Genomic DNA, 15,907 nt, shown 5'->3' with positions numbered 1-15,907 from the left:
GTTCCCGTGCGAGCACAGCGTGTGTGCACCCCATCAGGCACTGAGGTGTACAGGGCTGTGCCCACGGGCAGGGAGCCCAGAGGACGGGCTCCAGATCCCACAAATCCCCGTGTGCAGCAGTCCCTGGCTGCACAGAGCCCCAGTCCTGCCTGTCCCCCACATGGGCAGGGTCCACTGCTTCTGGGAAGATGGCACCAGCACAGGGCAACCAGTCACGCTGTAGGTCCCCTGCGCTCCCCCAGTGCCATGGTCCCAGGCGCTGTCCCCAGGAGGTCCCGGTCCGTGGGCACAGATGCCCTGGCGCATGGTTGCCAGGCTCCCCAGCAGGAAATCAACATGGGTTTGACCCTTCTCCCACCCACCAGATCCCAGAGTGTTTCCAGTCACGCTCCTGAACTGAGAAGTCCGCTCCCATTTGGATCAAAACTTTGGCTCTACTTCCACATACAGCTCCTACCCAGGCCTAGAAAATTGCCGTGGGAAGAGGGGGAGCTGCGGTCTGGCTTCATTGTCCGTGTTCCATCTTCTGGCCCTCCACCCAGACCCCGCCTCTTCCCCTGTGGTGCTGATCCGGGGCTGAGCAGGTGAGGAAGGAGCCTGCGAATGGGGCCAGGGATTACCTGGGGCCAGAGTCGCTTTGCCGACCACCAAGTCCCCCTATGATAGGTGCCTACACAGTGGGCTGGGGGGCATTTCTGTGTTCTCTGGGGCCTCTGGGCCTGGCTTTGCACTGCCCGGTCCCTCGGTGTGGGTGCCAACTTTCTAGCTGGGCCTTCTTGCCGTAGAGGCAATCCTGGGGGTGGGGGACATGTCATGACCATCATGTCTCCTCTTCCTGGGTCCATTTGACCCCCTGGATGAGTTCAGGAAGGGAAGCCACCCCCACCACTACCCTCAGACTTTCCTAGGGGGAGTCCGGCCCCAGGTCCCCTTCCCTCAATACCAGGTTTCATTTATCAGGATGTCCTTTGTGAATGCCCCTCAAGTCACCCTGGAGAAAAGAAAGAGTTTCAGGTATAGGAGAAAAGAAAGTTTCCTTCCTAGCAAGCACTGCCGTGTGTGTGTGTGTGTGTGTGTGTGTGTGTGACCTGAAGCCCCGGACTTAGCTTAAGAAGGGGACTTTCGGTGCCATATGGCCCAGAGGTAACACGGTGGTCTGCAAGGCTAGCCCACTGGGAGGGCTCTGGGTTTGCACCCACTAACCTCCCTGGACATACTGGCATGTGTGTGGCCAGGATCTGGGGCTGGCTGAGGCTCAGGGTGGGTCGCAATGTGGAAAACCCTTGGGGATGCCTGTCTCCTTGTCTCTCTGTTTCTCTCACTCATGGAAGGAAAATAAAGAAACTTAAGAAAAAAAGAAAGAAAGCCTTTCCATCGAGCCCCCGCCTTCTCTACGCGAGCTGGCCGGGGTCACATGGCACGGTTCTTCCTCTCGCCAAGTCTTGAGGTGCGTCTGGCACCTCCCAAGGTGTGGGCATTGCTCCCCCGTTGTCGTCAGCCTTGGGCTTTTGCTGACATCCCTGGACACTAGAAAAGCCTGTTCTGGTTCCTTTTCATACATGCCCTTGTTTTGTCCTTAAGACATCTTTGTGGAGAAGGTTTTTTCCTCCACTGATGGGTAAACTGAGGCTCAGTTACAGTGACAGAAATGTTGAGATGGACAAAACTCAAAGTCAGCTCTGAAGACTCCAAAGCCTGCATCCTTCATGCTGCACCAACCCCGGTCACCGTCCCACCACCACCCCGTAGGAGAGGAACACCAGCTTTAATGGTTAATAAGCATTAAATACCTAATGCTTATTAAGAGAGAGACTGGGAGAGGGAGCCCACCAGCTCTGGTTGGCGGAGGCTGGTAGAGGCCTGACCTCGAAGTAGGCTGAGACTTAAGCAGATGGAGGCCCCGTCAAAGGCCTGTCCCTGCACCAACCGGCTGGGGCTGTGGACCCCCTGCCTGCTCTGCTTCTGCTTCTATCTTGGCTGGCTCTGGGAAGCTGCTTCTTGGCTGTGTTTTAGGGACACAGCTGCCCCCCCACCCTGCAGCCTGGCGCATCTCCAGAGCTGGATGGCTCATCTAGAAATGACATTGCGTCTTGGCCCACAAAGCCAGCTGGAAGTTCTTCTCTAGGCCTGCTCCTGAGGTGGGGGGCTGAGGGGCAGGAAGGCGGGCAGGGCAGGGTGTGTCCATCCTCTGGTGCCAGGAAACTCTAAGACTGGCTTGAACCCAGCAATGGAGTCCCAGTGGCCAGAACTCCAGCCCTTCAGAGGTGGTGAGGCCCTGACCTATACCCCTGGCTCCGTCTGCGCCTCTGAGCTCCATCTGGGTCTTCCGAGCTGAGATTCAGTCTTCAGCTCCTGCCCCCGCCAACCATCAGCCATAAAGCCCGTAACATCTCCCCAGCGTGCCCGCCGCTCACTGTCCCCTCTGCCTTCCCTGGTTCCTGCCTTGCCATCTTTTTCCCAGACTATTCCCGGAACTGCTTTTCTGATCTCCTTGAGCGTGGCCATCCCCTGGGGGGCATTTCTTGCTTTCTGTCTCTCTGGCGTGCACTTGTGCTCTATAGCAAAAACTTCTAAAAAACAAACAAAAACTTGCAGCCCTCTCCCCACAATACTCACACATGTCCTATTGCCCTTCCCTGTTTAACTTTTTCCCTAAGCATTTATTATCATATGACACTTTGTGAATTTTATTTAAGTATCTGCTCACCTGCTACAGTCTGGGCTTCCCATGCTGCCGGCGTGAGCTCTCCGATACCATGCACTTTTCCTGCTTGAAAACCTCGCATGGCTTCCCGAGGCCTCGAGAGCTAGATCTAGCTCCTGTGCTGGCCTTCGAAGCCCTCCGTGGCCCGACCCGCCTGCCTTGGTAACCTCATCCCCCACTGCAGTTCTGCCACACAGCACCCCTGCCAATTCTGAGGACGTATCCCACGCTTCCTCCCATCACCACCCCTTCTCCATGTTCCCAGATCATTCTGGGCCTTTAAACACAACATGGATCCTCCACGGAGCCCCCTGACGGCCAGGCTGGCTCTTTTCCACCAGCCCTTCATGCCCTCGGCACTGCCTCCCTAATCAGGCTTCCTGTGCTCTGTCTCCTCTCTCAGCCCCAGCGTGACTTCCAGCAGGGTCCGGGTTGCTTCTGCTCCTCCTCAGCAGGCCAGCCTAAAGCACAGCGTCAGAAATATCAGGTGGGTGGGGGCGAATCACTGCTCACTGAGCGAAGGACTGAGTGACCAACGGGTTCCATTTATTTATTTAGTTTCCAAATGTTTATCGAGTGTCAGTCAAGTGGCGTGATGTTTTTGTTTTGGTTTGGTTTTGTTTGTGTTTTACCTAGAGATAGGCTCTCGCTGTTGCCCCAGCTGGCCTAGAACTTGTGATCCTCCTACCTCCGCCTCCCAAGTGACTGGGATTACAGATATGTGCCACTGTGTGTGACTCAAGTGGCACGGCAGTTTAAATGCTGCAGATATGGATGTGAATAAAACAGACCAAACTACTTCTGTCCTTAGGGGATTTACAGTGTAGTTGGAGGAAACACGAGCAAGATATATACATAAAATCCACACAGTGTCATACGATAATAAATGCTTGGAAAAAGTTAAACAGGAGGGGCAATAGGACATGTGTGAATATTGTGGGAGAAGGATGCAAGGTTTTTTTTGGTGTGTTTTTGAGAGATTTTTGCTATAGAGCACAGGTGCTTGCCAGAGAGACAGAAAGCAAGAAATTCCTCCCCCACCCAAGGGATGGCCATGCTGCAATTCCTTCTCCTCCCGGGATTTTGGGCATGCCCGCACACGTGCCCAACGTGAGTTTCATGCCCGCACACGTGCCCAATGTGAGTTTCAAGTTGCCAGATCCAGGACTCGAACCACGGTTGACTATGTGGGAGTCTAGTGCCTTAACCACTACACCACCCCCTGACCACGAGGGGTGTAACTTTATGTAGTATAGCCAGAAAGGCCTCACTGAGGAGGCGATTATTGAATAAAGACCTGTAGATGGGGAAGGAGTGAACTATGCGGATATTCAGGGGAATAGTGTTTCAGGCACAGGGAACAGCAACTGTAAGGGTCCTGCCTGAGTCAGGAGATTACCTGCTGGCTTTGAGGAATAGCAAGGAGGCCATTACGGTTAGTGCAGAGTGAGAAGAGTGAGAGGGAGGTGAGGATGGAGATGATGGGCACAAGATTGTGCAGGGCCTTGCGTGCACCAGGTGGAGTTCGCCTTTACTGAGGATGAGATAGGGCTTCGTGCCAAGAAGTGGGAGCTCTGACATTTGTCTTCTGCATCTTTTGAGATTATGGCATGCTTTTGTCATTTATTCTTTTCCTCTGATGTATTACATTGATTGATTTTCGTGTGTCTAACCAACCTTGCATTCCTGGGATATAGTCTCCCTTAGTCATGGTATATGCGTGGCCAAATCTGGCTACGTAGTATTTCACTGAGGATTTTCGCACCTATATTCATAGGAGATATTGGCCTGTAGTTTCCTTATGGTATCTCTGTCTGGTTTTGGTACCAGGCTAATGACCTCAGAATGAGTTGGCAAGTGTTTCTTCCTCTTGTGTGTTCTGGAAGAGTTTATGAAGGATTTGTGGTAATACATCTTTAAACATTTGGTAGAATTTACCAGTGAAGCCATCTGGTTCTGAGCTTTTGTTTCTGGGAAGGTTTTTGATTATTAACTCAATACTTTCTTATTGTGGGTCAATTCAGATGTTCTATTTCTTCTTGAGTCAGTTTTGATAGTGTGAGTCTTTTAGGAATTTGCACATTTAATCCAAGGTAATCTAATTTATTGGCACACAATTGTTCATAATATTTCATTATAATCCCTTTAATTTCTGTAAGGCCAGTAGTAATGTGTCCTTTTTCATTCTGGGTTTTAATCATTTAAGTCTTCTCTCCTTTTTTTTTGGTAAATTTAACTAAATATTTGTCAATTTTGCTCATCTTTCTTTTTTCTTTTTTTAAAGATTTATTTATTTATTTCCATTTGTTATTATTATTTTTTTATTTGATCAGACAGAGAGAGAGAGAGAGAGAGAAAGTGAGAAAGCAAGCCACCAGGTCAGGGACTCAAACTATGGTTGGCCATGTGGGAATCCAGCACTTTTAAACCACCACGCCAATTGCCGGCCCCTCGCTCATCTTTTTCAAGAAGCAAATTTTGGCTTCATTGATTTTCTCTATTGTTTTTCTATGACTGACTTATGTTTAATAGCATCAGTGCGGCTACTCTGTCGAGAATAGACGTGGGGACCAGAGCAGAAATAGCAGAGTCTGGAATGATGTAGGTGGGAGACGATGGGACTTGGGTCAGGCTGCAGCTATAGAGGTGGTGAGGAGTGAATCACAGATCCATTGTGAAGGCAGAGCTATCAGAATTTCCTGATGGATTCCACATGGGGTGCAGGAGAAAGAAAAACTACAGGTGAACTCTAGAATATTGGCTTGACAGCAGGTGTCTTAGTCCATTCTTGTGTTGCCAACAAAAATATCTGAGCCTGAGCAGTTTTATAAAGAAGATAATAGTTTACTTACAAAAACTCACAATTCTGGTGTCTGGAAAGACCAAAGGTCTAGGCCTACAGCATGGCTGATGGAAGCACAGAGGATGATGGGCATGTGCAGACAGAATGAGCAGCTTGCTCTCTTTTTTTTTCATTTAGGTTTCTGCTATAGGGTGCATGTGCTCATCAGAGACAGACAGACAGAGATGGTGAAAGGGAAAGTGAGAAATCACCTGCTAGGGGGATAGCCACACCCCAACCCCTTCTCTTCCATTCTCCTCCTGGGATTTTGGGCATGCATGCACATGTACCCAGTGTGATTTTCAAGCTGACACATCTGGGACTAGAACCATGGCTGGCGATGTGGGAATCCAGTGCTTTAACCACCACACCACCTGCTCGCCCCTGCTCTCTCTTTTATAGCACCTAACTCTCAAGAGAACTGCTGGAGAGACAGTGAGACAGAAAGTAAGAAATCACCCCCCAGGGGGGATGGCCACGCTGCAATCCCTTCTCCTTCCAGGATCTTGGGCATGCACATACATGTGCCCAGTGTGAGTTTTTAGTTACTGGGTTCTGGACTAGAACCAGGGTCGGCTACATGGGAGTCCACCAGCGACGTAACCATTACACCATCTGCTGGTCCTAAGAGAACTAATCTCAAATTTACTGGGTCTCTCAAGACATCGTTAATCTGTTCATGAGTATTGCTTCCAGGATGCAATCAATATTAACCAATCAATGGCCACTAGGCCTCACCCTGGGACACAGCAAAGGAATTACATTTTCACTTAGTATCTTTACAATATACCTCATACATTTGAGTCCCAACACATGATTTCTGGGATCATAGTCTAACCGTAGCAGCAGAAGAGGCCATTCATTGAGATAGGGAAATGAGCAGTCCTAGCAGGTTGTGGGGGGAAGATCCACAGCTTGGTTTTGTGCATTCGAGTTTGTGGTGGGAGGCTGGCATTCATGTGGAGGTGTGAGTAGAGAGTTGGACACAGGATCCGAAGTCCAGGGAACATGGTATCACCGCTAAAGCCATAGTGAGTGAGAAATGTCTGTCGTCCACCATCATGGGTATGATAGGTTTTGGGGAGTTCAAGGGCTCAGTCTTAGGTAGGGTGTCCAATAGAGACTGAGGAATTGGCTTCTGTTGGGCTTCAAAACTGAGTCCCTTCAGCCTCTTCTACCCATCCATTCGTCATATCTCCTCAGGCAGAAGAAGCCGCAGTCCTTCCTGTTCTGTCTCTGCTGCCGATGGGCAAGTCAGGGGAGACAGGCTCCAAGATCTCCTTGGAAACAACCCATGGGAAGGTGGGCACATGGGCTAGTGTGGGCATGCACCAAAGTGTGAATACATTCAGACCTGTGAATATGAGTGTGTGTATGTATGTTCTTGTATGTAGACATCTCTGAGTACTTGTATATTCGTGATAAATATAGGCATGTCTCTATCCATGTTATGTATATGCATATGTGTGCAGTATGGATGAATGTGTCCATGTCTACTATTGTGTTGCTAACAAAAACACCTCAGCCTGGGCAACTTCATAAAGAAGATAAAGATCTATTTATCTGTGCATGCATAGCTGTGTGTGAGTGTGCACATACATGCGTATCAGAGCAGGCAGATAATTACTTGGGATGTGTGTGCACATGGGTGTCTGTGGCTGAGTCTAACTTTTCTGCTCACTTTAGTGACTGTAACTGCATTGCATGGGAAGAAGGGATTTGAGGTAGCACAGTGTGTCTGCTCCCCAACTTCCTGAAGTAGGGGCCAAATTGTTCAGAGAAATGAGGCTTTCTGAGCATATGAAGTCTAGTCGGGCCTTCCCTGAGGGAGCCCTTGCCCTGTGGCCCACCAACCGGTGCTGAGGGTTCCATCTCCTCCATCCTTCTAGTCCTCTTGGCAAGGGAAGTGGACTTCCCGACTGTTAATTAGGATCCAGACACACACACAGCGGGTCTTGGCTCACACCCCCTTCCTTGGCCTTCTTCCCAGAGCTGCTGCCCTTCAGAGGAGAAGGTTGTGCTCAGGGGAGGTACCTAGCCCAAGGCTGGAGGGCATGGCTGAACGCTGGCAATACCTCTTGGGTGGGCTTTGTGGTCAAGACGGAAGGGTGGGAGTGGGGGCATAGGGGAAAGTATACAGAGGTGTCTGAAAGACCTGGATGTCATTCCTTCTTCTTCACTTATGAGCTGTGTGACCAAGGGCAAGATCTCGACCTTGCTAAGCCTCAATTTTCTCAGCAATAAAATGGGAATGTTACTTCTTGCCTCTTGGTTTTGTTGAGATGAATGAACTTTTGAGCTTACTGTAGTTACTATGGGTACATAACAAAACGTGGGACTTAAAACAACAAAATCAGAGATTAGCAGGTGGTGTGGTGGTTGGGGCACTGTACTCCCACATGGCCAAACACAGTTTGGGCCCTGGACCTGGCAGTTTGCTTTCTTACCTTCTTTCTCTCTGTTGACTACATGTGTCCTATAGCAAATTAAAAAAAAATAAGAATAATAAATAAAACTAAACAATTATTTAAAATAAAACAAAAACATTAATTTTGCTCATGAATTTTCTGTATGGGCAAAGCTCAGGGGTTGGGGGATGACTTATCTCTTTTCCACTTGATGTTAGGCAGGCAGGATGGGTATAGGGGCTGAATCATCAGAGGTAGAGGTTGTCTGGCAATTGATGCTGGCTATTGGCTGAGACCTTAACTGAAGCTGTTACCTGGAACACCTGCCTGTGGCCTCTCCATGTGGCCCGGGCTTCCTCACAACATGGCAGCTGGGTTCCAAGGATTTGCGACCCAAGATGAAAGCCAACTGAAGTTGTATTGCCTTTTAAAACTACTCTCAAAATTTGCCCTTGAAAGTTGCACTTTCGCTGCATTCTTTTTTTTTCTTTCACATTTTATTGGTTCGCTAAAGATCTTAATTAATTTAAAGACTTTCAATATCAAGCACAGCTGATATATATACACATTAAAGAATGCGTGTCTGACTTCAGGCATAAACCTCAGTGAGTAAAGTGAACATACAATAAAGTAGCACCTCAGTGGGGCTATATAGCTTACTGCAGTCATTAAATAGGTATTAATAGGTATTTTTTTCTTTTCTTCTTTTTTTTGGAAAGGTTTTTGCTGTAGGGCACATGTGCTTGACAGAGAGACAGAGAGACAGAAAGTGAGAAATAACCCGCCAGGGAGGATGGCCACGCCACAATCCCTTCTCCTCCATTCTCCTCTTGGGATCTTGGGCACGCATGCACACACGCCCATGTGAGTTTAAGCCACTGGGTCCGGGACTCGAACCACAGTTGACCACGTGGGAGTCCAGCAACATAACCATTACATCAACTGCTAGTCACAATAAGCATTTTTTAATTTCAAAAAAAGTTTTAGTTGTAACAGATCAAAATAAAAAAAATGTTAAGAGAAATTTGCTTAAAACTTAAAGCCAGGAAAAAGGTTAGGATTCAGTTAAAATGGTAGGTAGATGAACCTATCAACAGTTCAAGAGAAGACAAAACTCCTGAAATATAGACATCAAAACATTGAAGAAAATCAGTAATGTTTTAGTCTAAAGTAAAAAAATTCTATTTCACTAATTCAGACTCACGTAATCTCTCTTCTATTGAATTTGCAGTGTTACTGTGGTCTGATCTTCCATTTAAACTCCGGAAGTTAACATTCATCTCAGGACTTGTCCCTACCATTAGTCTGGCCATTCTCTTGGTTGTTTATTGTTTTTTTTTATTTCTTATTTACAACCTACTCTCAAAATTTGCCCTTGAAAGTTGCACTTTTGCTGCATTCTTTTTTTTTCTTTCACATTTTATTGGGTCACTAAAAATCTTAATTTAAAGACTTAATTTTTTAAAGACACACTAAAGTGTGTCCGACTTTAGTTTTCCTGGTATAGCACTCCCTTCAGCACTTCTTGTAGAGCTGGTCTGGTGTTGGTCAATTCTTTGAGGTTTTGTTTATCTGAGAATGTTTTTGTATTTTTTTTCCCATGTGAAAGACAATCTCGCTGGGTATAGTATTCTTGGTTGAAATTGTTTTTCACTTAACACTTTGAATACATTTTCCCATTCTTTCCTTGCTTGCATTGTTTTCAAAGATAGGTTGGATGTTAGCGATGTTAGCCTGATGGGATATCCTTTGAAAGTAACCTGACATTTCTCTCTTGCCAATTTTAGTATCTTGTCTCTGTCTGTGGTTTTGGTTAACCTGGCTGTGATGTGTCTCGGGGAAGATCTTCTTGGGTTGATTCTATGTGAAGTCCTTTGTATTTCTTGGATCTGGATATTTGAGTGCCTCTCTAGGTTTGGAAAATTTTCTTCCAGGATTTCATGGAATAGATGATCTATGTCCTTATTAGTTTCTTCACCTTTGGGGATACCGATGATCCGGATGTTTGGGCATTTAATAGTATCTAGTATGACTCATGTTATTCTAATTTTTGAGGGTTCTTTTCTCAGTCTTTTTGGTGAAATTTTCTAGGTCAGAGGTTCTATCTTCTACATCTGAGATTCGATCTTCTGCCTGATCTAATCTGTTTTTGATACTTTCGACAGAAGTTCTGATTTCCTGTATCACAGCCTTCATCCCCAACAATTCCATTTGATTCTTTTTTATGATGTGTATCTCCTCTTTCAGATCGTGCAAGAACTTCCTCACCTCCTGGAACTTGTCTCTTTCCTCCTGCATCTTCTAGAGCTTGCTGTCTCTCTTATCTTGCATCTCTGTTAGCTTTGTCACTATGAATATTTAAAATTCTTTATCTGACATTTCCATGAGTTCCCTTTTATTCTTTGTGGAGGAAGAGAGGTTATTCTGTTCCATTAGAGGAGAGATATTCTCTTCATTTCTCATATTTCTGTGCCTCTGTGGTGGTTTCTGGTCAGCTGATGGGTTATACGCTTTTCCCTATTTTTTGGAGTTAAATCTCAGCAATCAGAGGAGTGCAGAAGGAGCTAACCTGCGGTCTGGCTCCTGGCTGGACTGGGGAGCAGGAAGGGGAAGTCTGGGCAGAGGGTTTTTGGTGGTCAAAATCCCACTTTTGTGGCATTCTAACTTTTTTTATTTTTTTTAAGTGAGAGAAAGAAAGAGGGAGACAGTTATTTTGGACAAGGTCTTGCCATTTTGCAATCTGCTGCCACCCCTTCCCAGTTAGCCAGGAGTACAGGCACACACACTGTGCCTGGCCTGTTCATGTTGGTCTAGGAATTGAACTTGGACCTCCCTTGAGGCCCCAACCCTGCATAGCAGCACCCTATCACTTGCACCGCTGCGGCTGGGCCCATTCTACTCTTTGCTTGAGATACAACTTCCTGCTCAGATAAGCAGGGTGAGAAAATAGACTCCACATATTTGTTTATTTATTTATTTCTTGAAGAGGTTTTTGCTATAGGGCATGTGCGCTCGTTAGACAGACAGAAAGCGAGACATTATCCTCTAGGGGGATGGCCATGCTGCAATCCCTTCTCCTCCATTCTCCTCTTGGGATCTTGGGCACACGCACCTGGCGTGTTTAAGCTACCGGGTCTGGGACTCAAACCGCAGTTGACTACATGGGAGTCCAGCGACATAGCCATTACGCCAACTGCTGGTCCCTATCTATTTATTTTTTAATAAAGAAAACAGGCTTATTTGGTTCATGATTCTAGTGGCTGAAAAGCCTAAGAGCATGGTAACAGTATCTGGTGTTGTCATAACATGGCAGAGAGAAGTGGGAAGGCCGGAGGTTGCGTGTAGGAGAGACATATACCAGCATCCAGTTTGCTTATTTTTATTTTTACTTTTATTTGTATTTTCTAGAAGGTGCTTGTGCTTTCCAGAGAAAGTCAGAGAGAGAGGGAAAGGGAGAAAATGCTCCCCCATGGGGGATGGTCATACTGCAAGCCCTTCTCTTCCACTTTTCCTTCCTTTAGGGATTTTGAGTGCACACACGCGTGCCCTGCATGTTTTTCTTTTCTTTTTTTTTAAATTTTTTTGAGAGTTTTTTGCTATAGGGTACATGCGCTTGCCAGGAAGACAGAGAGAGACAGAGACAGAAAGCGAGAAATCACCCCCCAGGGGGGATGGTCATGCTGCAATCCCTTCTCCTCCATTCTCTTCTCGGGATCTTGGGCACGCACGCACACGCGCCCGGCGTGAGTTTAAGGCACCGGATCGGGGACGTGAACTGTGGTCAACTATGTGGAGTTCAGCGACATAGCCATTATGCTAACTGCTGGTCCCCCCTGCATGTTTTTCAAGCATCCAGGTCCAGGACTAGAACTGAAGAGTCAGCTGTATGGGATCCAGCCATGCTAACCACCATGCCACCCGCTGGCTCACCAGCTTACTGTGTATCAATAGCTGTAATGCCATACTCTGCAAGGCTGCCCCAGTTGGCAAAGTTCTGGGTTTGCATCCAGAGACTTCCCTGAACATGCCAGGCACATGTGTGCCCATGATTTGAAGCCAGGGTGACTGCTGCATCAGGACCCAAGCCTTTCCTATCAGTAATTTTACTTTCACTGGCATCTATTCTGCTTCCAGCTATTTTTAATGTATTAGTTCTGTAACGATGTTGCATATTGTTTTGCTCCTCCATTCATTTCCTTAGGTCTGTGCTATCCCATTATGTCTTCTCTTATTGGATGTTCATTTCATCTTTGATCTTCCTTTAAAAGAAGAGAAAAAGAAATCTATATTTCTTCAGAGAGAGAGAGAGAGAGAGAGAGAGAGAGAGAGAGAGGTGTCCCCACAGGGTCTTCATGCTGCAAATCCACCCAGCCTCAGCTAGATCATGAGCACGCACATGCCCGGTGAGTACAGGGAAATGGCAGGACATGAACCTGGGACCTTCCTGTGTGGGTCCAGTTGTGTTACTGCTGTGCCACTGTCTGGCCCCATGAACTCTCCATTGCATTACTGTTTTTTTAAAAAATATATTAATTAATTAATTTAGTAGTTTAATTTGATTAGAGAGAAAGGGAAGGTGAGAGAGCAAGCCACTGGGTCCAGGACTTGAACTGTGGTTGGCCACACGAGAGTCCAGCACCTCAATCACCACACCACCTGCCGGCCCCTGAGGTACTATTTATTATGTCGTTCGACAGTCTGAATTAGGTAGGAGAAATTTTCTGCTCCTTTTCTTATCATTTACTTTTTTCCCCCTTTTTTTGGAGAGGTTTTTGCTATAGGGCACGTGCCCTATAGCACCACAATCCCTTCTCCTCCATTCTCCTCTCAGGATCTTGGGCACGCACACACATGCACCCAGTGTGAGTTTAAGCCACCGGGTCCGGGACTTGAACCGCAGTCGACTACATGGGAGTCCAGCGACATAGCCATTACGCTAACTGCTGATCCCTTATCATTTACTTTTTATGTGGGTCCTTTCTTTCTTCTTTCCTTCCTCCCTCCCTCCCTGCCTTCTTCCCTCTTTTCTTCTTCTATAGATGCTGTTGGCATTGTTCACCTGCAGAATGCTTTCCCTTGACCTGGGTATGGAGAAAATAAATGATTTAAAAATATATATATACAGAGAGAGACAGGGGCCAGCAGGTGGCATGGTGGCATGGTGATTAAGGCACTGTACTGCCACATGGCTGACTGTGGTTTGAGTCCCGGACGCAGTGGCTTCATGCTGGGCACATGTGCATGTGTGCCTAAAACCCTGAGAGGAGAATGGGGAAGGGATTTCCGTGTGGCTATCCCCTCTAGGGTGGATGATTTCTCATTCTCCCTCTCTCCCTCTCTCTGGCAAGTTAAGCACCCTATGGCCAAAAAAAAAAAAGAAAAGAAAAGAAAAAGAAAAAGAAAAAAATAGAACTGGTAAATGAAGCCTATCTGATTGTCTGTAACTATTGACACTCAAAGGCACACATAAACATCAAAGACATCAGGACCAGCAGTTGGCGTAATGGCTATGTCGCTGGACTCCCATGTAGTCGACTGCGGCTTGAGTCCTGGACCGGGAGGCTTAAACTCATGCTGGGCGCATGTGCATGCATGCCCGAGAGGAGAATGGAGGAGAAGGGATTGCGGTGTGGCCATCCCCCTGGGGGGTGATTTCTCGCTTTCTGTCCCTCTCTCTCTCTCTGTCTTTCTGGGGAGCACACGCGCCCTATAGGAACAACAACAACAAAAGAACCAAAGACATCAGCTGCCACCTGCTCTTGTTGGACACCCACCTTGCCCTGTACTGGGATGTCAAAGCAAATCCCAGGACTTCTTGTGCGTGCTGGGCACGTGTGCCCATGATCTGGGCTGGCTGGGCGCAGGCATCTCTGCTCAGGTACTGAATTTGCACTGGTGTGGTGTGGGCGGCTCCCCATCTCTGACTCTCTTCCTGCCTTCCCTGTCACCGTTCTCCTTCCAGAGGGGCTGCAGTGTGAGTTGAGAGGAGAGGGGCTGCAGTGTGAGCTGAGCGTTTGGTCTCCCCCCCACCCCCACTTTTCTGTCCATCTCTGACTCTCTTCCTGCCTTCCCTGTCACCGTTCTCCTTCCAGAGGGGCTGCAGTGTGAGTTGAGAGGAGAGGGGCTGCAGTGTGAGCTGAGCGTTTGGTTCCCCCTGACTTTTCTGTCGCCTGAGGGAATTACAGGGTGAGGCAGCAAGGAGTCTCTGTTAAAGACACCTGGGCTTGGCTCTGTCTTCTGGGATTTAGGTAAATGCTCTGTATCACAGGGTTTGCTCTAGTAATTACTGGGTGCATCCCCCTTCTGCCACAGGGGCTGCCCTGGGGCCTTGAGTGGAGTCTGTAGCTGGAGTCATTGTTCATTGTCTCCACTTTTTAAAGGTTTGTTTGTGTTTTCTTTGGAGCAGTGAATGAGAGAGACAGTGCCTCAGCAGGGTCTTCCAAGCCTTGATCTACCCCGTCTAAGCCAGCCCTGGACTCCAGGCACGAGTCCCCAGTGTGCTCAGGGAGCTTTCCAGATGCGAACTGGGAACCATCCCGTAAGCATCAGTCTTGCAGAGTACTGTGTTTTCACGGTCGTTCCCCCCCTCCCCCATCTTGCCCCTCCCTTGCTGTCTCCAATTTTCCCTTTTCTTCCCAGCAGCTTTTCCCACGATCCTGTTAGGGACACCTACTCAGTTTTATTCATCCAGGTCTGGAAATTTGGGTGAGTGGCCTTGGAAGCCTGAGAAGCCCTAGCCTCTACTCCAGGACCTGCTCTTTTCCTTGGCTGTGAAAACTTCTATCTATTCTCTTGGGTTTTTCTCTTTTTATTGTATTTAATTAATTAATATATTTATTTAGATTTTTGCCGCGGGGCATGTGAGCTTGCTGGAGAGAGACAAAGACAGTGAGAGGGTAAGAGAGATATCCCCCTCTAAGGTCGATGGCCACACCACAGCCCCTTCTCCTCCATTCTTCTGTTGGGATTTTGGGCACGCACACACATGCCTGGCATGTTTTTCAAGCTGCTGGGTTTGGGGCTCAAACCATGCAATTGGCCATGTGATCCAGCTGCCATAACCAACATGCCACCAGCTGGCCCATTGCTCTTTTCTTTGATGAAAAAGATATTTGGGACCAGCAGTTGGCATAATGGCTATGTAGTTGACCACGGTTCGAGTCCCGGACCCAGTGGCTTAAACTCACACTGGGCGTGTGTGTGTGTGTGTGCCCAAGATCCTGAGAGGAGAATGGAGGAGAAGGGATTGTGGCATGGCCATCCCCCCTGGGGGGTGATTTCTTGCTTTCTGTCTCTCTGTCTTTCGGGCGAGTACACATACCCTATAGCAAAAAACCTCTCAAAAAAAGAAAATTGTTCTTCTCTCCTGAGTTGCCGGTTTTCGCTTCTGAAGGAATGGAGAGCTTATGGCAACATCCTTGCCCATGAGTTGACCCCGATGATCGTTGAGGCCCTTCTAGCCCAAACTTGATTCTGACTCTAAGACCCCTGCTTGCTGAAGAGAGGCGTGACACTCACCACATAGAGCAGGACCAGCAGGACTGCCACCAGGAGGGGATGCCACCCTTCCCAGCCTCTAGGCGTCAGAGCACGGACCTGCAGTGGAGGGCTGGCACTTGCTCCATTTGGTGCCCTTTGGGGAGCTGGTGGGGTGGTTGGCAGAAGTCAGCCAGGATGAGCTGTTGTCAAGGGTCAGCCAAGGATTCAGACAATGGCTATGGGGTCTGTGCTCTGACTCTCGAGCTGGCTCAGACAGTTGGGCTATGTGGGTGCCCCGGTGCTGGGGAGTGCCCCTACCATTTCCCAGCCCATTTATTTATTTATTTATTTATTTATTTATTTGAGAGGTTTTTGCTATAGGGCACGTGCGCTTGCCAGACAGACAGAGAGAGACATAGAGACAGAAAGCGAGAAATCACCCCCCAGGGGGGGATGGTCACACCACAATCCCTT

General features: G+C 47.8%; 1 protein-coding gene across 1 annotated transcript in view; it reads left to right on the top strand.

The window, feature by feature from the left end:
- The window catches only part of SPNS3 (SPNS lysolipid transporter 3, sphingosine-1-phosphate (putative)), a 64,697-nt gene that overhangs the window by 32,597 nt on the left and 16,193 nt on the right, over positions 1-15,907 (top strand). The gene's annotated exons all lie outside the window — the stretch shown is intronic.

This window comes from Tupaia chinensis, unplaced genomic scaffold (assembly GCF_000334495.1).
Source record: "Tupaia chinensis unplaced genomic scaffold, TupChi_1.0 Scaffold143973_1, whole genome shotgun sequence".
NCBI classification, from domain to species: Eukaryota; Metazoa; Chordata; class Mammalia; order Scandentia; family Tupaiidae; genus Tupaia; species Tupaia belangeri.
This window is presented reverse-complemented; position numbering and strand designations above follow the sequence as displayed.